This window comes from Pleurodeles waltl, chromosome 8 (genome assembly GCF_031143425.1).
Source record: "Pleurodeles waltl isolate 20211129_DDA chromosome 8, aPleWal1.hap1.20221129, whole genome shotgun sequence".
Lineage (NCBI taxonomy): Eukaryota > Metazoa > Chordata > Amphibia > Caudata > Salamandridae > Pleurodeles > Pleurodeles waltl.
This window is the reverse complement of record NC_090447.1, coordinates 1,103,448,012-1,103,465,291: the sequence shown is the minus strand read 5'-3', so window position 1 is coordinate 1,103,465,291 and position 17,280 is coordinate 1,103,448,012.

The window sequence follows — 17,280 nt, the reverse complement described above, 5'->3', positions numbered from 1 at the left end:
ACCTGGCTTGGCAGTTCGGGCTGGACTGTTCCAATGAGGAACCGGGTCAAGACTGATTTGCATATATCTGGGTCCAACCTGGGGTGGCGTGATGAGCAAAAGAACAATGGATTAAACCCAGATCTGTGACTGGGGATGAGTGTATGCATTATCCAGTACTCTGTCCATCATCCTTTTGTATTGCTAAAGTTGCCCTTAGTGGGAAGGGTATGCACAGGCGTGGGTCCCTTGCTCACTGTGCCAATGGGTTCAAACTAGCTTGGCTGATGAAGGGTGATACCCTGAAACCAGTCCCAAGATGCTTGTTTCGGGTCCAGGGAGGACCTGGCTTGGTATTTTGGGCTGGACTGTTCCCATGAGGAACAGGGTCAAGACTGATTTGCATATGACTTGGTCCAAACCGAGATGGCATGGTGACCAAAAGAACAATGGATTAAACCAAGATTTGTGACTGGGGGTGAGTGTTTGCATTGTTCAGCACTCCATCCATCATCCTTTTGTGTTTCTAACTTATGCTCCAACACTGTCAATCTCAAAATGCACCCAGGTAATGATCCACCACTGATTGTAGCACTTTGTGCTTTTTGACACAATTTCAAATAAAACTTTAAAACTCCAGATCTTCAGTGTCCCTTGTTGGATTCTTGTCATTCTGGTGACATTTTGTTTATTGAATTTTACCCTATTGTTCTAATTCTGTTTTGGATTTTTATTGTTAAGCATATGTGCTTTAGTACTGGTTTGGTACTGCATAAATAATTTAACACAGTTATCTTGGTCTGTTCTCGACCATAGCTACCAGGGGGGTTGAGTTCAAATTAACTTAGTGGCTTTAAAGTTCATTCTGACATGATTTGTAATTATTCCTTGAAGTGACAATTCATCCACCTCAAATTATAATCCAATTTTGCACAGTTAACTTTTGAAAAAAGGTTAGGCTTGTTAGACCCATTTATCATCATTTTTCATGTAGTAGTGTCTCTGAGGTAACATCACTGAATTCTGAGGGCAGATTGCTCACTCCAGAAGTGGTTATCTTTGTCATTCATCAGAGAACCAATACTTAGTTCAAGATGGTATGTTTCCCTTCCTTTCCATTCCAACTTCAACTCTGTGTGGTCCATTCTGTAAGTAGAGCTATGGCACTAATGTCTTTCCTGATAGCAGTTTATTTAGAAAACCTATTGAGAGCTTCTGAATGATCTTCAGCTTTAATGTTTAAACAATTTTATTTCAAGCTTTTAGTGAATGTAGCATCTAAAGTAATGCAAACGATTATAGTAGCATGATAATTCACCTCTGGCCCTTTGATAGAATACAAGCTTTCACATTTTAGTTGTATTAAGGCCACTAATGTACGTATTATCTAAACCAGTTGTTGTAATGCCATGACACATATGTAAAGGAATTATCTGTTTATGTATACTTCCTTTTTTTTGCAAAGCATTGTATGTACATGCAGATTTGTCTGTAATAGTTATCTAATTTGTTTCTTTCTGCCTTGATAGATTTGTATTAAACAGGACCAGCAATTACTCATTTATGATGTGCAAGATTGACTGATGGCAATGAAAGAGAACAAGAAGGCCTTGTTGTATATTCATACAGACTTTTACCTGTGATGCAATTGGTGTATGATCCTTGATGGGGGCTTATAACAGTTTAACATTGTTTGATGTAATGCTCATTGTTGGAAATGGCCCTTTTTACAAGGTTATCCCCCAAAATGTTGCCTTCTTCCTTCTATTTTTCCGATCTGTTTTTGTTGGTTTATTGTCTCTGTGCACTTGACCACTGCTGATCAGTGCTAAAATGCAAGTGCTCCTTATGTAAATTGTATTGGTGATTGGTTTATCCATGATAGACATACTGGATTTACTAGTAAGTCCCTAGTAAAGTGCACTAAAGGTGCCTGACGTCTGCAAATCAAATTCTTCTAGTGGGCCTGCAGCACTGGTTGTGCCACCCACATGGGTAGCCCTGTAAACATGGCTCAGACCTGCCATTGTAGTGTCTAAATTGACTTAGAAAGTGTACCCACTTGCCAGGCCTAAAACATCCCTTTTTACACATGTAAGGCACCCCCTACGGTAGGCCATAGGTAGCCCCATGGGCAGGATGCAGTGTATGTTTAAGGTGGGACTGATGTGTGTTACATGTCCTAACAGTGAAATACTGCTAAATTCAGTCTTCACTGTTGCAAGGTCTATCTCTCTCATAGGTTAACATGGGGTCTGTCTTTAAATAACTTTTAAGTGCAGATTCCCTTTGAGAGCAGATAGAAAGGTGGAATTTGGGGTCCCATATCTTACCATTTAAAAATACACCTTTTAGTGAAGTTGTTTTTTAGATTGTAAGTTTGAAAATGCCACTTTTAGAAAGTGAGCATTTTCTTGCTTAAGCCATTCTGTGAATCTGCCTGTTTGTGGATTCCGTGTGTGGGTCAGTTTTACAGTTGGGCTATTTGCACTTCTACTCTAGACAGTGACACAAAGGGAGTTAGGGTGTAGCCTGCATATCCTGATGAGCCATCTGAGCTAGAGTGGAGGGAGGAGTTTTCACTCATACCTGACAGGACTGTGCCAATGCAATCTACAACCCCCTGGTGTGTGTCTGGGGCCTGGCCTGGACAAGGAAGGATCTTGCAAACAACTGAAACTTTCCTTTGAAGTTTGCCAACTTCAAAGGCAGAAAGAGGTATTAGTGTTGGACCCAAAACCCCAGTCTTTTAGAATCCTTCTGGAATCAAGCAGTACCTCTGCCAAGGAGAAGACCTGAAGAGCTCAGGAGGAGTACTGCCCTTTTGATGTGTTGCTTTGCTCGGTTGGCTTGCAGTTGCAGTTTCTGCCTTAAAAGAGAGCAAAGGGTGAATTTTGCTGTGTATCCTGCTTGAGAAAGTTCATCAAAGGGCTTGGATTAGAGCTTGCCTGCTGTTTGAAGTTTCAGGGACACCAAAGACTTCAGCACTGGGAACTGTGTGTTTTGTGCTGTTTAGGAAGAAAAACCACTGTGACGCCACCAATGAAGCTGCTGGCCTGCACTGTGACCTGCCAACGCTGCACGGAGTCACACTGCCTTGCTTCGCACCGCAACCCTGGTCTCACTGACGCCGGCATCTGACCCCGCCACCGAGCCGCTGCTTGCACCATGACCTGTGGGCCCCGCACTCTGGCACCCCTTTGCTCACACTTCAATCTGGGCCTCCCCAACAATGCCGCTCCTGCTGACACAGGCGCTGCTGCTTGCAGCGTGGCCTGTGGACACTGCTTGTGAGGAACACGAAGCACCGCCCCATCCCACACCACAGCCCCAGACCACCGACAAGCGCACCATTGACTCCGGTGTCGTTAACAGACATCCCTGTCTGTTTCACAACCCATGGACGCTGCACGGAGCCCATCCCACGCCGCACTGCTGACTTGGGCTTCAGCAACAATGATGCCGCTACCTTCACCATGACCTGGTGACACCACACGTCACACCGCCCTGCTTTACACTGCAGCCCTGGTCTCACGATGCTGCTGGACGCTGTCATCGAGCCGCTGCCTGCACCGTGATCTGTGTGCACCACATGTCGCATTGTCCCACTTCGCACCGCAGCCCCAATGCCATCCATGCAAGCACTCCTGACTTCATCAACCTGGAGTTCGATCTGCAACGCATGTGACTTCAAGGGCGACGACCCCCGCACCGACATCCAGAACCGACACCGCAACACCAGCGGTGTCGCTCTCCAGACCTCATAGCGAGGATCACAGCGCCCTGCATTTCCAAGGTAATGTTTGCAGGTCTCCCCGACAATGTAGCTGGCCCGCGACACCGCGTCCGGCCTGAACTGTTGGCTTTGTTGTTCACGGAGCCATGATAGCCCCAGACAGAGCTATTGACTTAAAGAAACTGTATTTTTAAGTAATTCTTGCAAAATTTGTATCTTATTTATTGTATGTTGGATTTTTCTTCTATTGGTCTTGTTTTATACAGATAAATATTGGCTATTTTTCTAAGACTGGTATGGTGTCCTTTTGTAGTGTTTTCACTGGATTACTGTGTTATGCGCAGATGCTTTACACATTGCTTCTGAGGTAAGCCTCTCTGCTTGTGCCAAGCTACTAAGGGGTTGAGCAGCAGTTATCTGAATGCGTATCTCCCTTATCCTGACTAGAGTGAGGATCCCTACTTGGAAAAGGTGCAAAAAGACTGCCAACTAGAGACCAACTAGAGATCCCATTACTATCGCTTATGGGATGTGTATGGGGCCTATTCACAAACTACATTTTGTAATACAATTAGTAGTACAATAGTAGTCTTACTCATGGTCTACAAAATGTTATTCACAAACATACATGAGGAGACCTGTGCCTCTGCCACTCCTGTGTTTTCTGTGTGGAGCTCTATACCCTGATTTCAGAGATCTCTGCATACAGAGGTCTGTGGATTTGGTAATAAATGTGGGATGGACAGGGGGAGTGGCTTGAAAATGAGGAACTTACTTCTGAAAAGGAAGAGTTTTGGGAGGAGGATGGAGTAGTTTAGTGAGGGTTAATCAGGGGTTTTGGGAGGGGCATGTACTAAACCATAAAAAAGTAAGCCCATTCCAATTCACAAACTGCTCTTTTAAAACTACTGCATTCAAAAAGGTTGTAAATGTACCACAGATCAGACCTGAACCATGTCTAACACCACATATGGCCAACCACCAGTTTTGCAACTCCCTCCTTAGAAAATAACGGAGGAAGGGACTTACAAGTAAATGAATTATTTATCAATGATATACATTTATATATATATATATATATATATATATATATATATATATATATATATATATATTCACTTAAAAAGACAAAGGTCACATGGACGTTATAGTTAGGCTCTAAATTTACTCTCACAAAACCAGAGAAATTCAGCAGTTATAGTTAGAGTTATTTCAAGTAATTATAACTTGGGACCTAAGGTAACTATAGCTCATGCCTGTTTTTTGCCCCAGGGAGTGGTGGTCCCTGAGGTCGGTGGTCAGCAATGGACCCCTTTCACCATATTACATATCAGGTCCGGGAGGTAGTGGTCCCCAGAGCCGGGGTGGCCACTCGGCCCATCCTTATTGTGAATTAATTGCCCCACCGAGTTGGTGGTCCCCAGGGCTGCGGGGGGGTGCACAGCCTGCCACATTTAATGTAATATTAGCCCCAGGGAGGTGGTGGTCCCTGGGGTCGAAGGGATCTACAGCAACCCCCTTCTATGCCCAAGCAAATTTGCCCTGGAATAGGAAGTAATAGCATTGTGTTAATCTTATTGACAAATAAACGTACTTGACATATTAGTAATGCATTCTAGAATACAATTCATGTAAATTATAAAAATATGTCCATATATCCTTTTATAAATACTAATATATTTAGACCAATATTTTGAGAGAAATGGTGGGGAATATGAAGCTTACAACACCATAAAGAATTGATAACCCTGGAGCTTGGCATTTATTGGGTGCAATAAATGCAGCATATTAGAATTAAGCCCCTCATGAAGATGAACAATATGGGGGTCATTATGACCCCCGGGGACAGCGTTAATATGGAGAAAAGTACTGCCAACAGGCTGGCGGTACTTTTCTCATATTAAGATATTGGCGGTTTGGCTGAAGCCAGACCGCCAATGTACCACACCAATCGCCACAGTGGTAATGACCGCCGGGCTGGAGACTTCACTCTCCAGCCCGGCGGCCGTCACTTGCCCGCCTGCGGTATTATGACCCCGCCTACCACCATGGTTTTCGTGGCAACATTACCGCCCCAAGAACCATGGCAGTAGGCACTATCAGTGACAGGGAATCCCTTCCCTGTCACTGATAGAGGTCGTCCCCAGGTTTTCCCCCACTCCTCTTCCCCTCCAGACACCCCCTACCTACATGCACCTTCATTCATACATTAACACACATAAACACACTCATTTCCACATTGATCCACGCATGCATACATCCATTCACACACACACACACCCACACACACTTACATACATACAAGCACACATGCATTCACACAACACAACATATACGCACTCACACATCCATGCATGCACACACATACAACACTCATCACACACCTGCATACATGCACGCAGACACATTCATACACCCCCAACACACACACACAACACCTCCTACCCCACTCCCCTGTCGGAGCACCTGACTTACCTGTTGTCAGGAGGTCCTCCCTGCCCCCTCCCCCTCCCCATCCCCAGGTTTCCCCCATCCCTTCCCTTCCCTTCCCCTCCAGATCCCCCTTCCTACACACACCTTCATTCACAAACAAACACACGCATACACACACTCATTCCCACATTCATCCATGCATGCATACATCCATTCACACACACTTACATACACACAAGCACACACGTATCCACACAACACAACATACATGCACTCACACATCCATACATGCACACACATACAACACATATCACACACCCGCATACACACACGCACACACATTCACATACATCTCCACACACACACACACAACACACACCATCCCCCTCCCCTGTCGGAGCACCTGACTTACATGTTGTCAGGGGGTCCTCCGATAGGAGACCAGACGGGGCGCTGGTGCCAGCAGCAGCAACCACCAGCAGAACACCGCCAGGCCGTATCATGTGCCATGAAACGGTCTGCTGCATCTACTGGTTTGGCGCTGCTGCTGGCAGCAGCGCCACCTTACCACCATCCCCCGGCATGGCCACAGCCGGATTTCTGCCTTCCTTCTGGCGGAAATCCAGCTGTGGTCATAATCCATCGGATGGCTGGTAGCCGCGACGACGGTCTTTTGGCGGCCGTCACCACAGCTGTAGGCGGTTTTTACCTCCAGGGTCAAAATGACCCCCTATATGGTTTGTACTGGTTCCGGTAGGAATTATACAATGTCCCTCTATTTTCTGTACTTTTTACCTAAGTAACAAAGTCTTGTTTAATCTTATGATGGGTACCAGGGGAAGACTGTATGGGTGCAGACTTCATCATACCCAGAATTTAGCGATTGATGTAAACTATGCAGACTTCCTAATTCTAAAGCCTTCACATGGTTTTGTACAGGGGTTAGAATTTTCTGTCCCATTTGTAATTAGGATTTTGGAATATGTGATATTAAAGGCAGTTTTTTTCCACAGATGTAATAGCTCAATGGTCAAACCAATTCCTTGTTTGCATTCATTCCTACCCATTGGATATGCATACTTCACATTGCGCCCATTTTAGATGCCCGAGTGTCAATGGCAGTTTCTTTGTATATTTTAAGGTACATTTTCCAACTTTATAAATCCGAAAGTGTAGTGTGCCCTTCTTCTGTCCAGGAAAAACCTGCTTTCTTAGTAAGTACACATTTCAAGATACACGAATTTAATTTAAAATGCTCATACAGATACTGCAAAATGTCATTTCCAACTGCCAGATTGGTGTCATCTTGTTGGTGTTAACAACACTCTGTCAAGCACAATGTGCAAATGGAGTCTCTACGCCTTGCAGATATTTTATTTCAAAGGGTAATGTGTTCACCCCGTAAAACTCTGCTTCCCCCTATTTTCTTCTACACTCATGTTTAGGCTTTGGACATAATCGTGAAATTTGAAGAACCAAAATTGCTCATTTATTTGTCCTAGGTGGAACGTATATTTCAGAATTATTTAAGTTATGATACATTTTTGTACAATATGCTTTAGATTGCATAAGAAGAACTGCTAATATTCTCTATAAAATTCAATGGCGCGCCCCTTTTCTCCCTACAATGGAACAAGCAAGACATTTCTTTGCAGCTTTATATCTGCCTCCTTTGTTCCCAGTCTCAACAATTTCCTAAGTATTTTCCACGGAGAAATCACAGCGCAAGAAAAGGGATTCTTTCTTGCTCTCTAATGTGTCACTGGTTTAAAGAACATCACAGTCTTCCCTCAAAGGAAGGTAATGGAATTAGATCAGTATCAATGTTCCTTTCACAGTGTTAAATTAGCCGAGACCTCTGAAAATCCCTGTGTTCGCCCGTACAGCAGAGTCCAGTAGTGCTGCTGTTGGGGGCCATTATAATGTTTTGTTTCTTCTGATGTACTGGTTGTGCTCGCTTTTGTCATTATCTGCACCTTGACAATGAAAGTGCTAAGAATGACCGAAATTAGCAGGCCAGAGTTAGTGAAAAAAATTACAATAAATGTATACCAAGGTTTTTTCGGAAAAATCATAGACTCAGAATTATATCCAATGATATCCATGAAATGTACTTATTTTAAACGTATCATGCAGAAACGTGTATAGTGTGCAACACTCTTTTGGGCACGGTGTTGATCAATGAGTCTGTGCGAAAAGAACTCCATCTCACTCTGTTGGATTATGAGTGAGGACAAATGTTATAGTCGCTTCATTTAAGGACACTGATAGTGTCTTCGTTCTTTTTTTTAAATGTCTCCTTCTGAAATACAGCTTGTTTCGGAATGATGTTTGTGTCTTCGACAGGTATAGGAGGGTGACCCAACAAATTAATAGGGAGAGTCAAGTGAAGGGTTTGGCTTGGTTGTAAGAACTTTTTAGCTGTGGCCATAAACAGTAATACGTCTATAAAATATATACTTGATGTACATAGGGCCATATTTATACTTTTTGATGCAAAACTGCGCTAATGCAGTTTTGCGCCCAAAAAATTTGCGCCGGCTAACGCCATTCTGAAGCGCCATGCGGCCGCCGTCTGGTGTGCGTTAAAAAAAACGACGTACACCAGGCAGCGCCGGCGTAGGGGGAAAATGGAGTATGGGCGTCCACAAATGGTGCAAGTCAGGCTGAGGCAAAAAAATCGCCTCAACCCGATTTGCGCCATTTTTTTACGACGCCCAACCCCCATTGAAATGACTCCTGTCTTAGCAAAGACAGGAGTCATGCCCCCTTGCCCAATGGCCATGCCCAGGGGACTTCTGTCCCCTGGGCCTGGTCATTGGGCATAGTGGCATGTAGGGGGGCACAAATCAGGCCCCCCTATGCCACAAAAAAATTAAAAAAAAACACACCTGAACTTACCTTAATGTCCCTGGGGTGGGTCCCTCCATCATTGGGTGTCCTCCTGGGGTGGGCAAGGGTGGCAGGGGTGTCCCTGGGGGCAGGGGAGGGCACCTCTGGGCTCATTCTGAGCCCACAGGTCCCTTAACGCCTGCCCTGACTCAGGCGCTAAAATCCGGCGCTAATGCGGGTTTTTTAGACCTGCCCACTCCCGGGCGTCATTTTTGCCCGGGAGTATAAATACGACGCATATGCATCGGAGTCATTTTTTAAGACGGGAACGCCTACCTTGCATATCATTAACGCAAGGAAGGTGTTCACGTAAAAAAATGACGCTAACTCCATGAACTTTGGCGGTAGACGCCTCTAACGCCAAAGTATAAATATGGAGTTAGTTTTGCGTCGAATTTGCGTCGAAAAAACTGGCGCAAATTCGGCGCAAACGGAGTATAAATATGCCCCATAGTTCTTAACAATACTGCAAGGGTTATTTAAAATCTACTAAAACCAAGAGATGCTTCGCCTGGGTGACAAGTTCTTGCGTTACTGATTTGGCAGATTGTTGGTATTGAACAGCATTAGAGAGACAAGAGGTAATGTTGACTGCTGAAAAACTGAGTTTATTGTAGTTATTGTACATTAAGCATGAATTTGACACACTACATTAGCTTAATAGGTAAACCTCCGGAGCTGTAGATGAGAGATGTGGGTTGAGAATGAAATCTGGAAAAATATGCTCATTGTTGAAACCAGTCATTTTAGATAACGATGAAAACTAAGAACTGAAAAATAGCCAGGCCCAACAAAGATGTAGCCTTATAACCCCACTCAGTCTATGGGTGTCCAGAATGTTTAACCTGGAATTATAATAGAATGACACAATAACCTTTCTACGTCCTTGAGTAACCAACACCAGCAGTTTTTAGCTTAGCCTTTCTAGATCGATTCTTTAAGTCCTCGCATTTTCTTTGGAGGTGTTGTAATGACATAGGGGGCACATTTCTCAATATTTCATGCAGTGCAGCAAGTCACCTTGCTGTGTGCGTGAGAGGGCAGGAATGCATTGTATTTAACATGATATGTTGCATTCCTGTCATTTCCTTGCACTGGCACCCTTTTGGCTGACTCTCGCTAACTCAGGCACCATTGTGTCATAGTGTAAGGGTGCCTAAATTAGAGACAGGATTGTTTGTGTGCAGGGCAGGGTCACCTTCCTGCACAAAAACAATCCTCTGATGCATTTTCCTCATTCTATGTGGGCTGCAGAATGCAGAACTCATAGAAAGAGGACAAAGCAAAGAGAACTCACCTGGGGAGGCACAGTGTTTTCATGCATTCCCAGGTCTTCCAGTAATGGTAAATTCAGGAGTGCACCTAAAGGCATAGGTCATGTGTGGGAACAGTTGAACCTCTCACTGGGCAGAGTAACCCAACACAATGATTTGCACCGTGTTGTCTCAGTCTATGTTTATCAAGTCACTCAAGGTGGCTTTGCATGGTTTGATAACTCTAACTTAGTAGTTGCATCACACTTACTCCCTTTGCGAGACACAAGAGCGAAACAACTACTTGATAAATGTGTCCAAGAGTGTTTTCGGGTTAACCTTTCATTTGAGCCTCAAGTGCAGTTACTCATGCCTTTTTCCCAGTACAAATCTCCATGAAGAGACAATTTGCTCTAAACAGCTAGGTTGGATTGACCTTGAAGATAGCAGTCTAATGGATTTACCTTATACATTGTCTCAGACAGATGTTCTCTGTACATGTCTGGCTGTCATTCACCACTACTGATAATATTCAGCCCTGCTTTGCATTCCGGAAAGGTAGGTATTTCTGTTTGCACCGTTCAGCTTCAGAAGCAGTTTCTTCAGTTATGGCCTAAGCATCTATCAAGTGCTGTAGGAATGTAGCAATGAGTGACCCATCACTTAAGGCAAGACTTCATCAATTGGATCTAGTGCAATCTTTGAATCAATGGAAACTCCCTCAATCATGGAGGGGCATGATTGTGTGAACGTGAATACTATAGAATACAGGCTATGTGTAAAGTAGAGAGTCCATCCAGGGCTGCAGCACTAATTCTGCCACCCTGGATGAGACAAGGTACAAAATGGCTCCCAGCCTGTTAATGAGGACTGGAAGGGCAGTGATCACACTGCTAGTTCTACTTTACCTTTCAAACAAACGGCAAAGCCCCCAGTTCCCTTAATACTATATGTAAATCTCCTCTAAAAAAAGGCCTATCAAGCCGTAATGCAGGGAGCTATATTATAATTATTTCATAGGACATTTTTATATGTAACTTAACAGCAATGCTTCTAATTTGTTGATTTGTTGTGGGAGAGGTAGTAGCCCCATTGGCTAACTGGCTAACACAGGGTTACCAGCTGACCCCTCAGCCTGCCAAACTCTTGGATGGGACTACTCAGATGGGTACTATAATGTATACAATTAATCATGTCATTAAACTGACTTGATGCCCAAGTCAAATTTAATGTCACTATTAAAGTAATGCAAGTTTTAGAAATGTGCTACTCTGTGACCCAATATATCCATTCACCTCACATGGTCACTGGCCACTAGAGAGCTTTCTGCCCCCTGGAGAGTCATGTGAATGACTCCCAGGCTTAGGAACAATAACAGCCTGCTACATAGGAGGCCATTCAGGGTATCAGTCCAAAATTAAACTTCAATGGTGAAGCTGCCTTTGGTGGGCCAAAGGTGATTATATCCCTGAAGGGGTGCACTTTGCTCAGGCAGAGGGGCTGGTGATAGGGAAAGATGGGTGAGACTAGTCCCCAAACAGGTTTTCCTGTGGGTGTGTAGCACACAGGTAGCCATACCTCTCGGGTGGGCTACCAAGTTCCTAACATCCGAGGACAGGTCCCAACATCTTGAAAGTGGGCAGAATGGAGAACTTTAGAATTGCTAGATGCCCCACATAGCAAGAAAGTCATCACTAAGTGGGAAGGGGCCTAGTGATCCTTTGGGTAGTGACCTCATGATCCCACCAGGGCACTTTCTGGGAATAAATATGTCATCCCTGGCACCTTGAACCTTACATCATGTGAACAAAAACTGAAGAAGGACTGCCCAGGTGACCCCTTGACTGTGCAAAGAGATGCTGCACCATCAATTGGATTGCACCTTGGGCTAGCCAAAAAAGTATTGTACCTGTGGGTCCAGGCTCAGGGAAAAGCCAAACCAAAGAAGTGAATTCAAGAGTCAATTGGCTGCCCCACTAGACCCAGTGCCAGGATCATCAAAGCTGAAATAGCCATCCTCAGCAAGTCAGTAGCCACTTTAGAAGACCCATCACTGAGTGCCCCAAGAGATTGATCCTCAATGGCCAAAAGTTGCACCCAATTCATCCTGTCTGAGGAGTGTCATCTGAGTCCCTATTGGTCACCCAAAGAAGAACACCATCCTCCACTAAAAGATTTCACTGTGTACAGAGACGAGTAGTGCAGCCACAGATGGCCTTCACTTTCCTAAAGAGAACTTTGAGAGACCCTGACCTCTGTGGCAAAGTTGCCCAACCTGACACGTGGACCAAGGAATAATGGCAAAGGCAACCCCCATCAACTGAACAGCACCCGGAGCATCCTTGAGCATCTTCCATCTCCTGCATTTGCAGCATCAGGACTACTTCATTAAGGTCCATCGCAGTTGTGCTGTAAAGTTTGGAACTGGAGTGGAAAACACTTTAATGGCCAGGTACATGAACAAATACTTCTCATTGGCTCCTAAGAACTTTTCCGATTTGGTTACCCAAGTCAGGACGGGGTAGCAGTAAGGGTAGGTTTATATGCCCCATTTTGTCTATAACATTTCTTGATATTCTGAGACCCAAATTCCTTTAATGTCCTGTATGTTTATTTTATTCTATAGAAATATGTGGATTTGTGTGAAGAAGAGGGATCCTTGGAACATGCTGACACTGCAATTAAGAACACTTTTTTAGAGGAGATACAAGTACTATATTTAGATCAACGGCTAACAAGAGGGAGAGGCAGAAATGGAGTTCGAGGCTTTGGAAGGAATATAGATCAAACAGGAAAAAGAAGAGAAAAACCAGAAGAGCCAAAGGAAATAGAAAAGAAACAATACCCTCTCAGGAGTCAGAAAAATTGATAGAGACATCTGACCTAGTGGTAAATTTATCGGACTATGAATTAACACCAGTTGAACACCAAACACTAAATAAGGGTCTATTGTTTTGTCCTGAAATCCATTTTAATTATGTGGACACTCGGATTGACATTTACAAATTTATTCGAAAATTGAAACTAGCAAAATTTAATTTGATGCAGTCACAGGGCAATGAATCTAATAAAGATGAGTTAACAATCAATGAATCAGAAATTGCAGAATTATGTATTGATCAAATTTCGGACTTGAAAACTATTTTTGATTTATATCATAATCTATCAGATGAATATTATACCGAAATGGAAGTTCTGCAAGAATTACACTGTGATACCAACAAACATAAATTTAGTAATTTTAGAGAAAGATCTAAATTTTGTCCAGTTTTATCACCGGGCAATAAAATGAATATTTTTTCAGAACTCAAATTGGAAGATATAGAAATTACAAAAGACGAGACATCATGGATCACGGGAGAACTTAACTAAGAATGAACAGATAGCATTAAAAAAATTTATGAATAATAATGATATTATAATCAAATGAGCGGATAAAGGTGGAAACATTGTGATCCTTAATACACAAAGTTATATTGTGGAAGCATATACACAATTGAATAATGAGTCTAATTATAAAAAAAACGTACTCATAATCCCATAAATCGAATGATTCATCAACTGCATTCAAAATTGGATGACTGGCATCAACAATTGCTACTTAATACTGATGAATATACATTTTTGAAAAAGGAGAATCCTACATTCTATTTTTTACTCGAAATTCACAAACCAAAGATTGCACCACCAGGCAGACCAATTGTATCTGCCTGTGACTCACTTTATGAAAGAGTATCTGATTATGTAGACTTCTACTTGGCACCCATTGTAATGACATTGAGTTCATATATAAAGGACTCAGGGGATTATTGAGAATTTTAAGAAACATAAATTAGAGTGATGAATACATGTTAGTTACAATTGATGTAGTATCTTTATGTACATCTATTAATCATGAAGTTGGATTGAAAGCTTGTGAACATTTTTTAAGGCAAAGAAGTATAGCAGAATTTGAACACTCAAAGATGCTACTCTCCATGATAGAAATGTGTCTTAAAAATAACTAATTCATATTCAATCATGAGAATAATCAACAATTGTGTGGGGCAGCAATGGGCATTTCTCTCTCTCTCTGAATTATGCCAACCTAGTAATGGGATGGTGGGAGAGGGAAATAGCGTGGGGTTAAACCAATGATCCATACATGGACAAAATTGCTTTATGGGTACGTTTTATTGATGACCTTTTTATCATCTGGCATGGGTCACAGGAAGATTTCATGGTATATTTTTCAAATTTGAATACTAATGATGTTGGATTACAGTTCACATGTGAAACGAGCAAAACCTCAATTAACTTTTTGGATATCACTATTTATGTTGAAAAGGATAAATTAGAAACAGCAGTCTATCGTGAGGAAAACTCAACTAATAGTGTATTACATGGCAAAAGTTTTCACCCAAAACCTTTAATAAAAAGCATACCATATGGTGAGCTAATTAGGATGCGAAGAAATTATTCCAGCGAAAAAGAGGTACACTTAAAATATAAGGAAACCATACAAAGGTTTAAAAGAAGAGGTTACAATAAAAAAAATCTTATACAAGAACTTAGAAAGAATGAAAGCGATCAGTTGTGATGATGTATTATTTTCAAAACAACTTAATACAAGAGAAAAGAAATCAGATGAGAATAATTTAAGAACGGTAATGAATTACACTAAGGAAAGTGGTTTAAGAAGAAATATCTTATGTAAACATTGGCATGTTATCTGCAGGGATTTGGGTCCCAAAATAGGTTCACAGCCTCTGATTACATATAGCAAGGCACCTTCAATAAAGGATTATGTAGTGAGGAGTCACTTATCTTTAAAAAGTCAACAAAATTGGCTAGTAGAACAGCAACAAGGATTTATCAAATACAACAATTGCAAAGCTTGTAAAATTGGTAAATCAACAAAAATAGTTAAATTGCCTAATGAAGCTGAAATTCAAATTAAACATAAAATAACTTGCAACACTAAACTTACAGTGTATGTGATTGAATGCCATTGTGGTTTAAAATATGTTGGCAGTACAATTTGTATGCTTAAAAAAAGAATTTTAGAACACATTAGAGCGATCATACACAATGATCTAACTTATGCAGTAGCTAAACATTTAAGAATGAATGAAACCAATAGTTGGAAAACTCTAAGATACTTTGGAATAGATCAAATTCCTGAGTATGAAAGAGGGGGTGATAGAATCAGAAAATGAAGACAACTAGAATCCAGATATATTATCCAAATGAGAACAAGAACACCTTTTGGTTTGAACAATGACGAGGAGCTTTTTGTTCACTTATGAATTGCTTGGCACTATGTAGAAAATGAATATCTTATTGATCACGAGCATGAAGGTACACAGACTCTATATAGAGAATTAATTTCGAAAATATTCATAAATGATTAAATTTAAATTTATTGAGTATTACATTTAATTTATAATTATCATGCATGAACCAGCATTCCATTCGCAAGTAGAAAAAAATATTTTTTACATATAATGTTGTAAATTGTAGTTCTCTTCTTCTTTTCGCTTGATTTAATTTGAATCTAAAAGTAATGTGCATTTGGATATACATTTTCTTGATTATATTTAAATATGTGATTTACACTCATTTGAAAAGTAGTTGATTATCGTTTATATTGTACTATAATGTCCACAATGCATTCCACTGGTAATCGCATTATGTTAATATAAAAAGGGACAGGGAGAAAGGACTGAGAGACCTGGAAGAAGACTCTTAAGTCAAAACACGTCATTCTTTTGCACTGAATAAACTGAAGAATGAAGAATTAGGGCCCGTATTTATACTTTTTGACGCTAAACTGCGCTAACGCAGTTTAGCGTCAAAAAGTTTAGCGCCGGCTAACGCCATTCTGAAGCGCCATGCGGGCGCCGTATTTATTGAATGGCGTTAGCCGGCGCTAGCAGACCGGCGCTGTCTGGTGTGCCTGGAAAAAAAACACGTACACCAGGCAGCGCCGGCGTTGGGGAAAATGGCGTTAGGGCGTCTTAAAAATGGTGCAAGTCAGGTTGACGCTAAAAAATCGCCTCCACCCGATTTGCGCCATTTTTAACGACGCCCAGACGCCATTTACATGACTCCTGTCTTAGTAAAGACAGGAGTCATGCCCCCTTGCCCAATGGCCATGCCCAGGGGACTTATGTCCCCTGGGCATGGTCATTGGGCATTGAGGCATGTAGGGGGGCAAAAATCAGGCCCCCCTATGCCAAAAAAAAATAAAAAAAAAATAAAAATTTATACTTACCTGAACTTACCTGAATGTCCCTGGGATGGGTCCCTCCATCCTTGGGTGTCCTCCTGGGGTGGGCAAGGGTGGCAGGGGGGTCCCTGGGGGCATGGAAGGGCAGCTGCGGGCTCATTTTGAGCCCACAGGTCCCTTAACGCCTGCCCTGACCCAGGCGTTAAAAAGAGGCGCAAATGCGGGGTTTTTTGCCCCGCCCACTCCCGGGTGTGATTTTTGCCCGGGAGTATAAATACGACGCATTTGTGTCGCAGTCATTTTTTTGGACGGGAACGCCTACCTTGCATCTCATTAACGCAAGGAAGGCGTTCACGCAAAAAAATGACGCTCTTTCCTCATACTTTGGCGCTAGACGCGTCTAATGCCAAAGTATAAATATGGCGTTAGTTTTGCGCCGAATTTGCGTCGAAAAAAACGACGCTAATTCGGCGCAAACGGAGTATAAGTATGCCCCTAAATCCCTAACAGAGTGTGTTGCCATATATTTTTTGTTTAACAATTAATTGAGGGCACGGTATGCCCTCGTGCTCCGCACCAGCTGAAGAGCGCGTCGCTGTCTTTGACCGCATTGTTTTGGAAGAAATATGTATATATAAAAGAAATGATACAAATTGCCCAACGAATGCTGACCAATTGGACTAACCATTTATCTTAAAGAATTGCTTGATCGAATGTTTTGCCTGCATTGTACTTGTGTGGACTGATTTCAACGTTCAATGTTTAAATTTAAAGGG